General features: G+C 36.9%; 1 pseudogene; it reads left to right on the top strand.

Moving 5' to 3' along the window:
- Nucleotides 1–247: 247 nt before the first annotated feature.
- LOC102389315 overlaps nucleotides 248–16,712 on the top strand; it is a 108,176-nt pseudogene continuing 91,711 nt past the window's right edge.

Genomic DNA, 16,712 nt, shown 5'->3' with positions numbered 1-16,712 from the left:
TCTTCTAACCTTAACCCATCCTCTAGCACATTTAGGCATTTTTGTCTCCTGTACTTCCCTAATATGTAGGACATATTTCTGTGATAGAGTTTTTAACAAAATGGTGGAATCATTACTCCTTTGTCTCTTCCTCTGGCCTTTGTGCACCTTGGGAGAACAGATTGAAGCCTATTAGTATTTCTGGGTCTAAACATTATCTGGAAAATAGTTTTGCTGAATAAGTAAGACAATTAAGGTGGTGAGACCAATGAAGAGGGAAAATATGGATGTGGAATTTGGCCTAAACATGGGAAGAAAGAGACATATCATGAATTTCAAGGTAAGGAGTAAGGAAATTAAACAGAGGACACAGTTAAAAAACGTTTCATTCATTCAGGGTGAAATATTCCTCATCAGGTACCTTTTATTGACTAGAACACTAAGAAAAAAAATCACTAAACAATGACAATGAGTCCAGACAATTGATGGTTAAAAAAAAGAAACAGAAAAGAAATAAAAAGATTTTATTTTTGGTGCCTTCAATCTGTGTCTAGAAAATGCCAAGCCAATATTTTGGGAAGAAAACCAGTGCACATAGGTGCAGAAGCTTCTTTTTGGGCAAACAGAATCTATGTGATGAAATGTTTGATCAAAATGTTTATTTGAAATGGTGGTGTTCTACGAGGCAGAGGAAAAGTTTCTATCCCAAACATTTGCTTTTTGTCATTGTAAAAGAGAGTTCAGTGAATCCAATTAACTGAGCAGAAAAGAATACCTAAGGCCAGATATATTCCTTTATTCCTTCCCAGAGGGTTAATACATTGTTAAGCTTATTTGGGCACTCTAGCATTTGTCTGGGCTTCTGAGAAGTCAGCTAGACTGTATGTACTTTCTGGGAGGAAAAAATAAATAAATAAATAAAGGAAGCACCTAGAGCCTGCTTGATCTGTGTAAACTGTTCCGAAGTCTCACTCTGTGGCTTCTGTCTGCAGCCCCACTAGCTACCATTTAATACAAGCCCACCTATGCCAGGCACTGTGAAAAGCACTTTGCATATAATTATGGTCTCATTTAACTGGCACAGCAGTACTGTAAGGAACAACATTTACCTCCATTTTACAGAAAACAATTTCAAGTTAAATGAGTTGCTTAAGGTCACATTTCACAACTAGTTAAGCAGTTGAGGTAAGAATCGAGCACAGGACTTTCTGAGTTAGTTGCAAGGTTTAACAAATACAGGATACTCAAGCATTGCTTACACTACAAAATTAGTCATTGTTTACTTTAAATTCAAGTTCAATTGGGTGTCCTGTATTTTTCATAGCAGGCTTCCCAGGTGGCTCAGTGGTAAACAATCCACCTGCCAATATGATGCCCTGGAAGAGGAAATGGCAACCCACTCCAGTAGTCTTGCCTAGAAAATCCATGAACAGAGGAGCCCGGCAGGCTATAGTCCATGGGGTTGCAAAAGGGTTGGACATGACTGAGTGAGTGAGCATGCACACGTTTGCCTAACAACCTTATTTTGAGTGAGTCTAACACCCCTATCACATGGTCGCTCTGTCGACTGCTTTGGAAGATAATTCCAGGGATAGTTCTGGGTGAACATATTGACAAAACACAGTCAAAGAGCAGGCAAATCTGGAACTAACAATGAGTTGCATGTCTTCCATGTGACAGATGCAGTCACTTACCCAGGTTTTTACTACCTGTGAGTCTTGAATTAGGACCATGGGTTGAAGAAATTGAAATTCAAGATCAAACCCAGTTACAAAGGTAGATGCCTATGATGTTGATGAAGATTTGGGGCTCACTTGCATGGCCCATAGTCCCCATTTTATTTTGTTTTCACATAGAAGATCCCATAAATTATACAAGCTTTGGACCCCCCCCCCCCAACCTCAGTTTGTCCTATACAATATGTTTATGTCAGAATCAGAATGCAAAGCCAAAAAAAGCATACTCTTCTCCAAATAGTTTGCTTTTCAATTATTTCTTAAAACTAGCTCATCAACATACCAAAAAAGTATTCAATGCATGTTTGGTAAATGGATGAATAAACAAATGTATGGATAGAATATTTGATAAAACTTCAGAAAATTCATGCTTTTAAACACATTATTGAGAATTTGGTTATTCACATTTTTATACAAGTCATGATCACCTGACTTTTTTCTTCATATTGTGCCATGTTTTCTCCCTGGAGATAAGTGCAGTTATTTAACAGTGTAACATCTGTTATGAAGAGCATGATTAAAAATGGGACCCTCCTTCATCCCATAGGCCTAGTGGATGGTGGTTACAAGGTGGTCCCAGAGTTGGTCTCTTCTGTGGCTATACTTTCTATTAATTAAGCTGGGATGTCCCAACATGATTCTATTGCAATTTCATTTGTGTTACAAGGGGGTTTCCCAGTTGCTTTTACCTTATTAGACTGTTTAGAATTTATCTTCTGCCTAGTTACTCTTAACATTATAGAATGTTTGGATAAAGCTTCATCTAATATGGACTCTAGGCATATTTTTTACTCAGTTAATTACTTTCCTGCACATTGGGATAATTGCATGTTTTGCCTTCCCTAGAGCAAGGGCATTCAAATCAGTATTAGGAAGGCTGGAGAGACAGGGGGACAAGTTAGGCATGGTAAGCTTGATCTTATATGTACTCAATAACCATGCAACCAGTGCAGAGTTGAAACTTGGTAATGAAGATCCTGAAGCCACCTCCCTTATAATTTGTCCTCCCAATACTGCAATCTGGCATCATAATAAAGCAAGATTCTGTAAAGACATATAGCCTCAAATGGTAAAGTTGAAACTAAGCTATATTTAACTTTAAATCTCTTTCTTCCACCAATAACCAAACAAACAAAACCCCAAAAACCTGTCTGTCAGAATCCTGTCAATTTTAGAAATATCTGTCTAATTTTATTCTGATATATTACAATATATTTATGCATACATAGTAGATCTGTAAAATATAGAAGAGCACAGAGAATAAAATAAAAATCAGCTGTATTATCTAATAGCCACTAACACATGTATGTTGTTTTCCAATATTTTCACACTTACATATGTACATGTGAACTTTTTTTAGAGTTGAGATCATATATTATATTGATGTTACTATAATTTTTATGGCATTCTCTTGTACAATATGTCTAGTAGAACTTAAGAAATAAGCAGGACATTAGTTTGCAAATGGGTGTGAGCCAACTTAATAATTAACATCATGTGAATACTTAGATTGTTCACTGCAATCCTCTGTTTAAATTCAGGTCTCTAATGGTTTATCATCCAATGATATCTATCAGTAAAAGAAAATATGCATAAATGTCTGGATTTAATGACTTTAATTTCATTAAATTAACCTAAATTTAAAGTATTTTTCCCTCTTAAACCTGCATTCAAAGAATGGGGTGTTACCCAATCTATAAATAACTCTGTTGCATTAGAGGTACAACTAGAACCACAATAAATGTGATAATTATTGTTGCTTTTCAGTTAAGAGTATTAGTATTCATTCATAAATCTGTTAATAGACTAAAAATATATAATGTGTTACTTAATTTAAAAGGATCCCAAAGCCAGTTAACACTTATGCTTTGCGAATTGACTTCTAATCTGATTTATCCAGCCATTCTTTTCTTTTTTTTTCAAATGAGTCACAACCTAGATCCTGACATCTGAGAATTCTTTGATTAGGTTCTCACAATGGGGTCAAAGCTCTACCTTGGGCTTCTTAGTCTTCAAACTCACATAACTGTTAAGCAATAAATTATGATGTCATTGATGAAAGTAATGCCAAATATTGTTTCTTCGTATTTTGACACCCATATGGATTAGATAGGTTGCAGAACTTTTTCTTTCAAAATTGCAAAGTAGAGCAAGGCAATGAGGTCTCTTTACCATTGCTGTTTCTAGCTATGGTTGCTTTTGTGGTCATGAGTCCTGTCAGAAGTTCTGGTTGCAGCTCCAATCAGAGACCAGTAGAAACTTATGCGCATTTGCTACCATGCACAGTAATGCTATCAGGTTACGGACCAATAGCAACTCTATAAATAATTATGTATAGTATTCTACTGCTAATCTGAAAAACGTTTCAGAGTATAGCATATTTATACCAGTTTCCTAACATATAGTAATTGTCATAAGAACAAATTTTAGCCTCCCCAGCTATATAGCCAGATTGTAAATATTTTAATAATTTCTATTTCAATTCCTCCATTCTCTAACTTATACCTTAAATCTTCAAAAAAGAGACTTATGGCTTAAATTAATTGCATATATATAATAAGACTTTTGAAAAAAATATAAAATCATAAGAAAAGGGAAGAAGCATATTTTATAGTTAAGAAATATTGACAATGGTTTAACTCTAAATTGGGGTCTAAGTATCCTAGCAGTTAAGACAAAACTAGAAGCACAAAATGTTCTATAACCTTTTTTCCATAATAAAATAAAATCTATTAATTATTCAAGACTGACAAAAATTTCCTAGTACAAATTAATGGAAAGAATTTATTGCAAGAGACTTTAATGAGAGGACTGTAATTGAATTATTTTCAATAAGCATTTTACAGAAAATGCCAACATTACCTCTAAAAGTTACCTTTTTTTTTTTTCCAATTGGCTGTAAGTTGCAGTCTTGAGTTTATCATACTCCTAGTAATTGTATATGATTTTTTTAGTGTTTGGCCTTCAAAATCAGGACTATATATATATATATATATATATATATATATATATATATAAATGAAGATTTTCCAGTGGTCATGTATGGATGTGAGAGTTGGACTGTGAAGAAAGCTGAGCGCCGAAGAATTGATGCTTTTGAACTGTGGTGTTGGAGAAGACTCTTGAGAGTCCCTTGGACTGCAAGGAGATCCAACCAGTCCATTCTGAAGGAGATCAGCCCTGGGATTTCTTTGGAAGGAATGATGCTAAAGCTGAAACTCCAGTACTTTGGCCACCTCATGCAAAGAGTTGACTCATTGGAAAAGACTCTGATGCTGGGAGGGATTGGGGGCAGGAGGAGAAGGGGACGACAGAGGATGAGATGGCTGGATGGCATCACTGACTCGATGGATGTGAGTCTGAGTGAACTCCGGGAGTTGGTGATGGACAGGGAGGCCTGGCATGCTGTGCTTCATGGGGTCGCAAAGAGTCAGACACGACTGAGCAACTGAACTGAACTGATATCACTGAGGAATGATTCTAGTAAGCATGTAGCTTTCATATGATACAAATTAATAGAGGTCTAAAGAGCAGCATAGAAAACATCTTTCATGAATAAAATTAGTCTTACATTTGTTGCTCCAGTGGTCTTCATGCTGGAATATATACTTTCCCCTGGGAGTCCATGTTCCACCAGGTCCTTAAGCAAGAATAGCTTTAAGGAAATCTATTTCCAAATATTCAACATGCCACATGTGTAGTTTCCTAGAATGGATATGCCTGACAGTTTTCTGGTGGCCAATGCATCATACTGAAAGTTTCTTGTCTGTTATACTTTCTCAATTTCTCTTTTCTAATTGTTTTTCTCCCAGTTTGCCATAGGAAGTCATAAATTTCATACAAAGGGAATCTTCATATGGTACATTGCCTCTGTGAGAGGGCCCAATCAAAGGGATAATTTAAATGATACTAATGACTGAGAAATGATTTCTTTTGCCAGTCAGGTGGCTTCTAATTCTTTGCTTTTGATAAAACTGAATGAAGAAACAAATCTAGTAATTAGATCATTACAGACATATTTTTAGTGAGAGATCAATATGTGATTTTGCCTTATAACTTGAAAGGAGTTCAATGAATTGTTTCATTGCCATAATGAAATTCTTTGAATTCTCATCTCTTTAGAGGAGAGCAAGTTATCTCACTGAATATGTCAAGTAAAAAATAGAAACAGAAATGAGTCTGAATTTTTAAAAGAGGGTGCATAAACTAATTGAAACAAGAGCATCCATCATGTATTTCATTAAGAAATGCATTCTTAATTATATTTTACTTCCTATCCTTAGTGATTATTGAAATTAATGATAAATTTATTTTGCTTCTGTCAACATAGATGATCATAGAAAATTATAAACAAATATATTTGTTCATATGTACAAGCTAAAATTAAGGGTTATAGGATTATCTAGAGAAGACTTTCATACATTAAATTATTTTATAAAGAATAGATTGTATATGGAAGTAGAATGGAACTATATGAACAAGATCCAAAAGGAATGATGGTAGATTTTCAAAAAAATACCTTATTCATTTTTTCTTCTTTCATAGAGGATGGTGGGCATTAAAATCACAATAATAATTAGATTTCCTTGAAAATATCTGAAATATGTTTCAATTGTTTGAAATCTAATAATTTTGTTTTTTAAAGTTAGTATTTTAAAAAACACCAGATCTTATACATTTTAAGTAGTATTTTAAACTTAAAATAATGACAGGAAATTCTAGATGTCAACTTAAAACGTGCAAGGTGATTCATAGGTTTGCAAGATTATTTTAGAGAATATAAATAAAATGTTAGAAAGTCCCTATTTTCATCTATGGTGTGTAGATATCATCTCTTTCACCTAGACATTTGATGAAGTATAGAAGTGCAAGGCTTTTTCATCTCAAAAGAACCAGCAGTGTGGAATTCTGTAATCCTGACTGATCTACTCTAAACACTTAAAAAGCCCAATCAGGATACAAGGTCATCATAGCTTGGTATGAAATGAGCCAATGTTTCGCCCAACAATGAAGCATCAGATCCTCCTAAAAACAAGACTTTGATCCAAAACCCACATGATTTTTGTTTTGTGTCTACAGTACATGGAGTCTTTCTCTTTTTCCAATACAACATCTTTTTCTAAGGTACACCCACTTTATCCCCAAATTTCATGGTTTAATGTATGTTTTATTTTTCTTTAAATATGTTGCTCTTGGCAAACACTATTGACATTTCTGAACTTCAATAATAAAGTAAATTTTGCAGGTTCTTCCAGACTGAAGAATCAAGAAACCTCTTCAGTGCTCACATTCCAAATGAGGGCATTCTTTGCTGTTCACTGGTTCTGTGTCCATTGGTCCTGGTCATATGTATTGTTGCATTTCTGTGGTTAGCTCTGTAGAGTGCCTAGCCTTCCCTACAGGGTGGCTCCCCGAAGGCAGTGTGGTACAGCAGAAGAGAACAAAATCCAGAGGAAGGAGATTTGAGATATTTAATAGATTTGACACTACTGAGGTAAGTAAGCATGCGTACTTTTCTACACTGCACATGACCTTGGCTTCCTTATTTATAACATAAAGATATTGGATAGATGCCACAAAATTTTCTTCAAGTCTTAAAAGTTTGTGACTTTATGTGGGAACATTTTAGGATGATGAAATATTCTATTTTATGGTGATTGTCATGGTTATGTTTTTGTATACATTGTAAAAATTCACTGGTGAAGTTGGTTGTACAGCTGACAAAAAAATTGTGACTTTCAGAAATAACACTAATAGTAACACTTAATGACTGTTGTGTGTCAGCTACTAATTTCTTTACATGTATTGTTTCATCAATGTATCATATATTCTCTAAAAATTTGATACAATTTTTATCCCCATCCTAGTGAGGGGTAACACTAAGATCTAAAGATGTTGGTGACCTGACTGAAATCTCACACATGGTGAGTGGCAAAGCCAGAACTCAAATATATGTCTGCCAATCCAAAGTCTGTGCTTAAATGATTTCTTTACTATTAGAAGAAAACCAGAGAATGGGGCATATTTACTGACTGACTCCCTCCCAGGTCCACATATCAGGAGCAAGACAACATTTTTGTTTGTTTCTTTATTTTGCTTTGGTTTTAATCCTTACCAAGGATTAGTGAGCATTTCTAGGATCATCCTAGTTTTCTCAGCAGGCCTAGGAATCCATTCCTTTCTTTGTGGACTCAAAAACATCACTACTTACATGGAAAAATGCAGAAAATGGGGCATGCAAACTGAAAAAAAATCATAACAGAAATTTATGTTTTTGTTGTTGATGTATATACATGTTTTAATTTAAGATGCACTCAACTGATTGTAAATCAGTGTGTACACATAGAGCCTTAAGGGAATGCTAAACTTTGCCTCCTTCCTAACCTGAATGTTGTCATATTCCCCTATAAATCAACTCTGCAATGTGTGCTTTTGTCAGAATATGTGCTGTGTCAGGCGGTTTTAGCAGTGAACTTCTATAATCAGCAAGGTTATGTGGGACCTTATTTTAAGTAGCAGCAGACAAACATGTCTAAAATAACCTATAGACGAAGGCTTGGCTAACAAAACCAAGTTCCAAAAAGTGGCCATTGAATTTTTTTTTTTTTCCCACTAGAATTCCTTATAGCAGCCCATATTGTTTTGGGTATAGTTAAATGCCTTTTTGAAGAAAAATGTAATGATAATATATGTATTTTAGTGATATATGGCATGAAGCAATGACTAAAATACTCTTTTTACAAATCAACATGAAAGATGCCTAAATTGGGAGAACTGATGTGTAGTGTTCAGGGGGACTGAAATGTGTCTACACATTAAAGATTGATACTGGGAGTCTTTCCCAAGAGAACATTAACTGTATTTGAGTTCTAAAAGTTCCACCCTCAGTAATTTTGTCTGAGAAAGTATCATTGGATTTCTTTGGGTCATTGATTTTCCTAAAGTACAAGTGCTATCTGTTTCAATCTTTGAGATCTAATTATACTCATTCTTACAAATTAAGAGTAAGTTTTTATATTATGCCCAGAAATTCTTAAGTATAATTTCATATTGGGGTTCTAGAATTAAATCTAGAAGATTTAATTGGTAATGTTAAAATACATTTAGAAGTATTACAGGTTATCTTTTTTTGGGGTTGGGGCAGAGGAAGCTAAGATTACGTTAAGGTTAATTTACAAAATGTGCTAGAAGGAAAAAAAAAAAAAAACAAATGCTCTCATTCGATTTCTCAAAATTTAGTGTCATCCATGTTAAAACCACCCAGTGAGATTCTCAAAGGACATGTCCTACCCTTGGCTTGCTTTTAAATCAAGCCTTATTTTTGTGTGCAGAAGCAGAATGAATTATAAATGATTATAACATTTAAATTCTAGGTTTATTTTCAAGTGTAGTTGATTTGACTTAAATGGGAATTCTGTAGCTATTTAGTAATTAGGAATGATAGTTCTCTGCAATTCATAATTGGACCCAAAACAGGTGTTTTCTTTCTTTTTTTAAAATTAGAAATATTTTCAGCATTGGCAGAAGAATATATTTTCAAGTGGCTATGAGGTAATGAAATTTTAACTGAATGTAAAAGACAGAAGGTTCCACTTTTGCTATATTTTTAGAATGTATTTTTATTGAACAAATCAAAGCAATCTGCATTCCTAATTAACCAGTTTAAATAGCAGTTAATCAGCTAGAGGTGGTGGTTTAAATGGGCATTAAATAATAGTGATAAGAAAATTAAAAGGAAATAAACTGATACAACTATGTGTAACTGGTTATTCCAGAATATATAAATATATGTACTCATGTGTGTAAATTTGAACTATTCATGTTATGAACTAAGTGTTAATTAGAATAAACACATATTATTTCACAATCAGAGTCAAAATCATGGATTGTAATTTATTTGAGACCATTAATGACCAAATGAGTCTAAGAATTATGTAATCCTAATGTTATTAATAAATGGCCCTCAGCAATTTCCCAACCTAAATTGTCAATTTAAAAACAGTTTAGATTGAGTATTTCCAATTACATTCCCAAAGTAGGATATACTTAAATGGTTTCGGACCACAAAATAGAATTAAGAGGAAGGTTATTACAAACTAGACCTATGAAGAGTATTCTTCCCCTCATTCGAATGCACCCTTTTTTACTAATAATACCAGTTGGCTCATGAGACTGTTCCCAAGACTGACCACAGAAACAAAACAGATAGTCTGCAACGAGCAATGTTACCGAGATAAAGATTTCCTTCTTCTTTCAAAGTAATGTAAAATAAAAAGTCTCTGATTTACATGAAATGATGAATTAGGAACCAATGACCTAAACTAAAGATGTTTACTGGAAGGTTACAGAGATTTGACAGATGGTAGGTCATTCCTCTTCCTGTTTTGCTTCATTATGTATCCAAATAGTCATATGTATGCTGCTGCTGCTGCTGCTAAGTCGCTTCAGTCATGTCCGACTCTGTGCGACCCCATAGACGGCAGCCCACCAGGCTTCCCTGTCCCTGGAATTCTCCAGGCAAGAATACTGGAGTGGGTTGCCATTTCCTTCTCCAATGCATGAAAGTGAAAAGTGAAAGCGAAGCCACTCAGTCGTGTCTGACTCGCAGTGACCCCCGTGGACTGCAGCCTACCAGGCTCCTCCGTCCATGGGAGTTTCCAGTCAAGAGTACTGGAGTGGGTTGCCATTGCCTTCTCCGGTCATATGTATAATGTCCATTTAAAGTTTCCCTGTAATTAACTACTTTTCTGTGTTTAGAATTTACCATATTTTAAAGTTTTCTTTGGCTTTTCCTCTTTGAAAAATTAGAGCAGACTCATTTGAAATATTCTAAATATAGAGTAAAGCAGAAAAAAGAAAAGAAAACCCACAAAGGGTCTTTTTTCTCAGTGATGAACATTTTGAAGAATTGTGTGATTTAAATGATTCGGAAAGCCCCTGATATTAGTACTATACTGTGTAAATACAGACTGTCGTGTTATCAACTGTATGTCCACAGGTAGAGCATAAATGACTACAGAATTAGAGACAGGTACAGGGGTTGTTTGGACTCAGTTCAGTTCAGTCGCTCAGTCGTGTCCGACTCTTTGCGACCCCATGAATTGCAGCACGCCAGGCCTCCCTGTCCATCACCAACTCCCGGAGTTCACTCAGACTCACGTCCATCTGGTGTTATCTGCATATCTGAGGTTATTGATATTTCTCCTGGATTCCAGCTTGTGCTTCTTCCAGCCCAGTGTGTTCTCATGATGTATTCTGCATATACGTTAAATAAGCAGGGTGACAATATACAGCCTTGACGTACTCCTTTTCCTATTTGGAACCAGTCTGTTGTTCCATGTCCAGTTCTAACTGTTGCTTCCTGATCTGCTTTCAGGTTTCTCAAGAGGCAGGTCAGGTGGTCTGGTATTCCCATCTCTTTCAGAATTTTCCACAGTTTATTGTGATCCACACAGTCAAAGGCTTTGGCATAGTCAATAAAACAGAAATAGATGTTTTTCTGGAACTCTCTTGCTTTTTCCATGTTCCAGCAGATGTTGGCAATTTGATCTCTGGTTCCTCTGCCTTTTCTAAGTTGGGACTAGGTGTCCATTAAATTGAAAGGGATCACTCTGTAAGTCACCCCATCTACTGCCAGTATCCTTAATTAAGGGGAAAAGGCAGGGGCAAGAGGGAATAGCTTTGAACCATTCTTGGGCTGTCTTAAGTCCAACCACATTGCTTTTCAAGGCAACAGTGCTTTCTAGCATACTCACTGGTGGTTTTATTCTAATTCCCTTTTCACATATTTTACATTCAGATTCTAGCTAAGTGAGAACCCTTGGGCTCTACATAGAATTATGACCTCGTCCTGGTTAGTGATGCTAATCATAGAAGAGGTATGAATGAATTTTCAAATAGGTTAAAGAATGATCTGAGAATTAACCAAATTGTATCACAGTCCTGACATAAATTTATTAAAATCCTAGTATGATAACCCATTGGGCAAAACTTTCTCCTCCTTTCAGTTGCTGCCTTATAAAATATCTATTCTTTTTTGAGCTTAAGAAATGCAGTAGCCTCAGAGAAATTCCGAATAATTCTGCTAATACTGAACATAATGGCTAAGACAAAGTTCATTCCAGAACTCTAAAAAGCTCATCTTGCCAGACAGACACCAGATGTATATAGTTTTGTATTAAACAGAATTCCTCCTGCTAGCAGGGTTTCTCAGGTGGCACTGGTGGTAAAGAACCTGACTGCCAATGCAGCAGACTTGCAAGAGGTGGATTCGATCCCTGGGTCAGGAAGATCCCCTGGAGAACGAAATGGCAACCTGCTCCAGTATTCTTGCCTGGGAAATCCCATGGACAGAGGAACCTGGTGGGCTACAGTCCTTGGGGCTGCAAAGAGTTGGACAAGACTGAACACACACACACACACACACTAGCCTTCTAGCATACTGGTTATTGAAATATGAAATATACTGTGATCTGTTTATATTGGATCTTTATCAGAGCACACACCTTAGTCAATGTCAGAATGTTGCTGTTGTTTAGTCACTACTGCTACTGCTAAGTCACTTCAGTCGTGTCCGACTCTGTGCTACCCCATGGACAGCAGCCTACCAGGCTCCCCCGTCCCTGGGATTCTCCAGGCAAGAACACTGGAGTGGGTTGCCATTTCCTTCTCCAATGCATGAAAGTGAAAAGTGAAAGTCAAGTCACTCAGTCATGTCTGACTCTCAGACGACCCCATGGACTGCAGCCTACCAGGCTCCTCCATCCATGGGATATTCCAGGCAAGAGTACTGGAGTGAGGTGCCATTGCCTTCTCTGTGTTTAGTCACTAGGTCATGTCTGACTTTTTTGCAACCCCAGGAACTACAGCCCACCAGGCTCTTCTGTCCATGGGATTTCCCAGGTGAAAATACTGGAGTGGGTTGTCATTTCCTTCTCCAAGGGATCTTCCTTACCCAGGGATCGAACCCATGTCTCCTGCATTGGCAGGCAGGTTCTTAACCACTGAGCCACCTGAAGCCCCAGTGTCAGAAGAGTGAAAGAAAAACCTAATATTGTGTCTGAGGCCTACCACTAGGAGACTAAGAGTTTGAACAGCTTCCTAGTGACATTTTCCATGTCAAGGTTTAAAAAAGAAGAGAACAAAGGTCACTTTGACAACTTACTTGATTGAATTACTTGGCTGAACCCACAGTATATGAACATATTGATGAATATTTTTCCATGATAGACAAAAATGATAATCCTCAGGTTTGTTTTGAAAAATGGGTTTCCATCTTATTTCAGCTCCTAACCAAAGAATCAGCCTATTTCTCAAGGAAATTTGTCTCTTGGCATTTCTGCCTTCAATGCATCAAGCTTGTACTCATATATATTTGTGTCTGGCCTTTTAACAGCTATGCCATCTAGCAATCAAGTATCTGATTTGATTTTCTTCAAATATCTAATCTCAGGTACTGTATCCTCACAGCAGGCAATTTTTATGTAAAATACTGGTAGCAAATCTAATGGATCTGATGACAGTTTTAAAACCTTTCTACATTAATGACCTTTCTATTGTATTTGTGTCATGTCTTCTATATGCTGTGATGAATGAAACACTGCCATTATAATGTCCTAAGTAACCACTCTGAATGGGACACCATCTATTCTTCAAAATTGTGATTACCTAATGCAATATATTGTTACAATTTATGACTTCCAGGGAGAAAAATATTCCTTTAACTTAGATGAGTATTTAGTTATAAATGTGTGATTATGTGGTTACTTTGTGATCTGAATATATTTAGAAAATGTAGACCTGTGAGAACTGGTCCTGTTTTGTTATTAGAGCTCCATGTATTGATTCTGTCGTGAAGTCTTCAAATTCCTCTTTTGGGAGAAAATATGGGACAGGTGATGTAAGGGATATTAGTGTGTTGTCAAATATGCAGAACTAAATTTAGCAATACAATGTAAAACAAGCAAGCTTCATTGAGTTATATGTGTCATAAAATAAATTGTAAGCACTTAAATTGTATAATTTGATCAGTATTGATCTATGTGTACACCCATGAAACCATTACCACAAAAGAAGGAACATATCCATCATCCCCCAAAGTTTACCTGTGTCCCTTTGTAAATCCTCAGTTCTACTCTCTTCTGTCAACCTCCAACCCATACCCAGGTGACTACTGATGTTCTTTCTGTCAGTATTGATTAGCTTTTCATTTATAGAGCTTTAAATACATAAAATAATACAGAATGCAGTATTTTTTGACTGACTGCTTTCATGGAGCATAATTACTTTTAAAATCCAGATATGTTCTTGTGTTTCTATCAATAATTTCTTCTTTTTACTGCTGAGTAGTATTCCACAGTACAGAGACCAAAATCTGTTTTCCTATTCATGTATTGATGAGCATTTGTTTGAGTGGTTTCCATATCTGATTGAAACAAATAAAGCCTCCTAATCCTACAAAACACTGATAAAAGAAATACAGTTTCTGCTATGTATGCCTTGAGATGAGAGAGATATAATCTGTGTTCTGGAATTGAAGATGAGAATTAAGATGTCACTTCTCTCCAGTTTGATCTATATATTTATCTCAATCTCAATGAAAATTTCAGCAAGCATTTTTATAGATATTGACAAGAAGATTCTGAAATTTATATGGAAAGGCAAAGCAACTAGAATAAATAAAATGATTCTGCATAAAAGTATGAGGTTAGAGCATTCAAAATACCTAATTTCAAGATTATTCATAAACTGTGGTAACTAAAAAAGTATGGGGTTGTTGAAAGGATGTAATGCATAGAAAATGGAACAGATTACAGAGGCCAGAAATTGGCCCACACATATATGATCAGTTTATTTTTGATAAAATTGCATAGGCCAGTTAATGGACAAATGGTTGTCTTTGAACAAATAGTGTTAGAACACCTGGATATCTCCATACTTAAAAAAAAAAAAAAAAGATGGGAGAAAGAAAAGAGAAACCTCAACACATATTAACACATGTTTCACACTTTAAATGAGAACTGACTTGAAATGACCCACACCAGTCTTCTTGCCTGGAGAATCCTATGGACAGAGAAGTCTGGTGGGCTACAGTCCATGGGGTCACAAAGAGTGGGATCTCCCCCTCCCCTCCCCTTCCCGTGTTGCTCCTCCCACGGATGATAGCTTCTCCAGGCGCAAGCTGCACCTGCGGAGCTCCCTGGTGAGCGACTGGGCACACCAACTGTAGGTTAGTAAAGCTCTGTGGTTTAAGAAATGCCTGCAATGAAGGAGATGTGGTTTTGATCCCTGAGTTGGGAAAATCACCTGGAGGAAGGCATGGCAACCCACTCCAGTATTCTTGCTGGGAGAATTGCATGGACAGAGGAGCCTGGCAGGCTACCATCCATAGGGTTGCAAAGAATCAGATGTTACTGAAGTGTCGTAGCATGAGCAATTATGTATATATTTTGCTCATGCATCTATTTCATTTCCTTAGTGAAGACTCACTTTGAATTTATTGTTGGAATTCTCAGTGGTTTATTCTCTCTTGCATGTCATTAGAAAGGCTACTTAGCAGTGTACCAAAAGGCATTTTAAATGAAATGCACGTTTGTCTTAACCAGTTTTTGAATATGAGTTATCTTAGAAGAAAATGGTGGTGAGGTATTTCTAATTAAGTTGGCCTGATCCATGTCACTTTTCCAAGTCTCTTTCTAAAGAAACTTGTTGCTTTCCTTCTTAACGCATTAGAATTTTGCAAACAAAGAATGATTTTAAGTAATCTGTTTTTGAAGAGCAATGTAGAATACCTCCTAAAGTTTAAGACGAGCATGCTCTATGATATATTGTACGTGTTTAGTCACTAAGTCGTGTCGGACTCTTTTGTGACCCCATGGACTGTAGCCTGCCAGGATCCACTGTCCATGAAATTTCCCAGGCAGGAATACTGAAGTGGACTGACATTTCCTTCTCCAGGGAATCTTTCCAATCCAGAGATCCCCAGGGATGGAACCTGTGGCTCTTGCCTCTTCTCCTGCATTGCAGGCAGATTCTTTACCACTAAGTCACTGGGGACGCCCCTATGATATAATAATTTCTCTTATTTTCTATCCTAGAAAAAATTTTGCACACATATACATATAGTAGGATTTCTTTATACAGGAACACTTTAACAGGAAAAATTGCAAACAACTTTTTAATAACACAAGATATATTTAATCAACCAAATATTACACTGAAATCAAAGTGATTTAACTAGCTCTACTGGCTTTTTCTCTGGGTGAGGCTAGACTGCAGAGCCTGTCTTGGTGTGGGACCTCTTGGAGGCCGTGTTCTGGGCAGAGCTCAGGGACAAACCACGCCCCTCCAAAGCCTCCCCTGCGCTTCCGGTCTTCCGGTTGCTCCTCACCTGATTGATAGCGTCTCCAGGTGCAACCGGCACTTGTGCTCTCTGGACGCAGCTATGACCGCTTCCCTGTGAAGGCCTGCCCTGTGAGCGTCCCGCCGCCACGACGACTTGGTCTTGGCACCCGAAGTCCTGTGGTCCTTGGTCGGTGTCTACAGGTGCGACTCCCTATCTTCTGAGCTCTGGGTCAGGTAGTTGGGGCACGCAGGAGGGGGAATGGGAGGAGACGAGGTTTTCCACCACGCGCATTTGCCCTGGCAATACTTCTGGAGCCTCCCCACAATTCCTAGTCTGGATCCGTGAGTTCTGAGCTCCCAGATTTCTTCTTCTCAAGTTGTCCCCTCAGGTTGTCTCGTCAGGCTGACTGTTCAGGATGCCTCCGGTAACCTAGCCAGACTCAGATGAGGTTTCTTGGCTTTTTGTTTTTTCCAAATCTATACAAATAAAATTCAAAAACCTGATACAGAGTGAAAAAAAGTTTTTAAAAAAGAGAAATGCCCTTTATGTAAATAGCCGCCCCACATGTATTGTTTCAAGATGCCTACATACTTAATAGAACTATATAAACACGAATTAAAATCATATTTCCTAGCCTTATGATAGTAGTTCCC

This window comes from Bubalus bubalis, chromosome 11 (assembly GCF_019923935.1).
Source record: "Bubalus bubalis isolate 160015118507 breed Murrah chromosome 11, NDDB_SH_1, whole genome shotgun sequence".
Classification (NCBI taxonomy): domain Eukaryota; kingdom Metazoa; phylum Chordata; class Mammalia; order Artiodactyla; family Bovidae; genus Bubalus; species Bubalus bubalis.
Note: the sequence above shows the minus strand (reverse complement) of the source record. Positions and strands in the feature narration are given on the sequence as shown.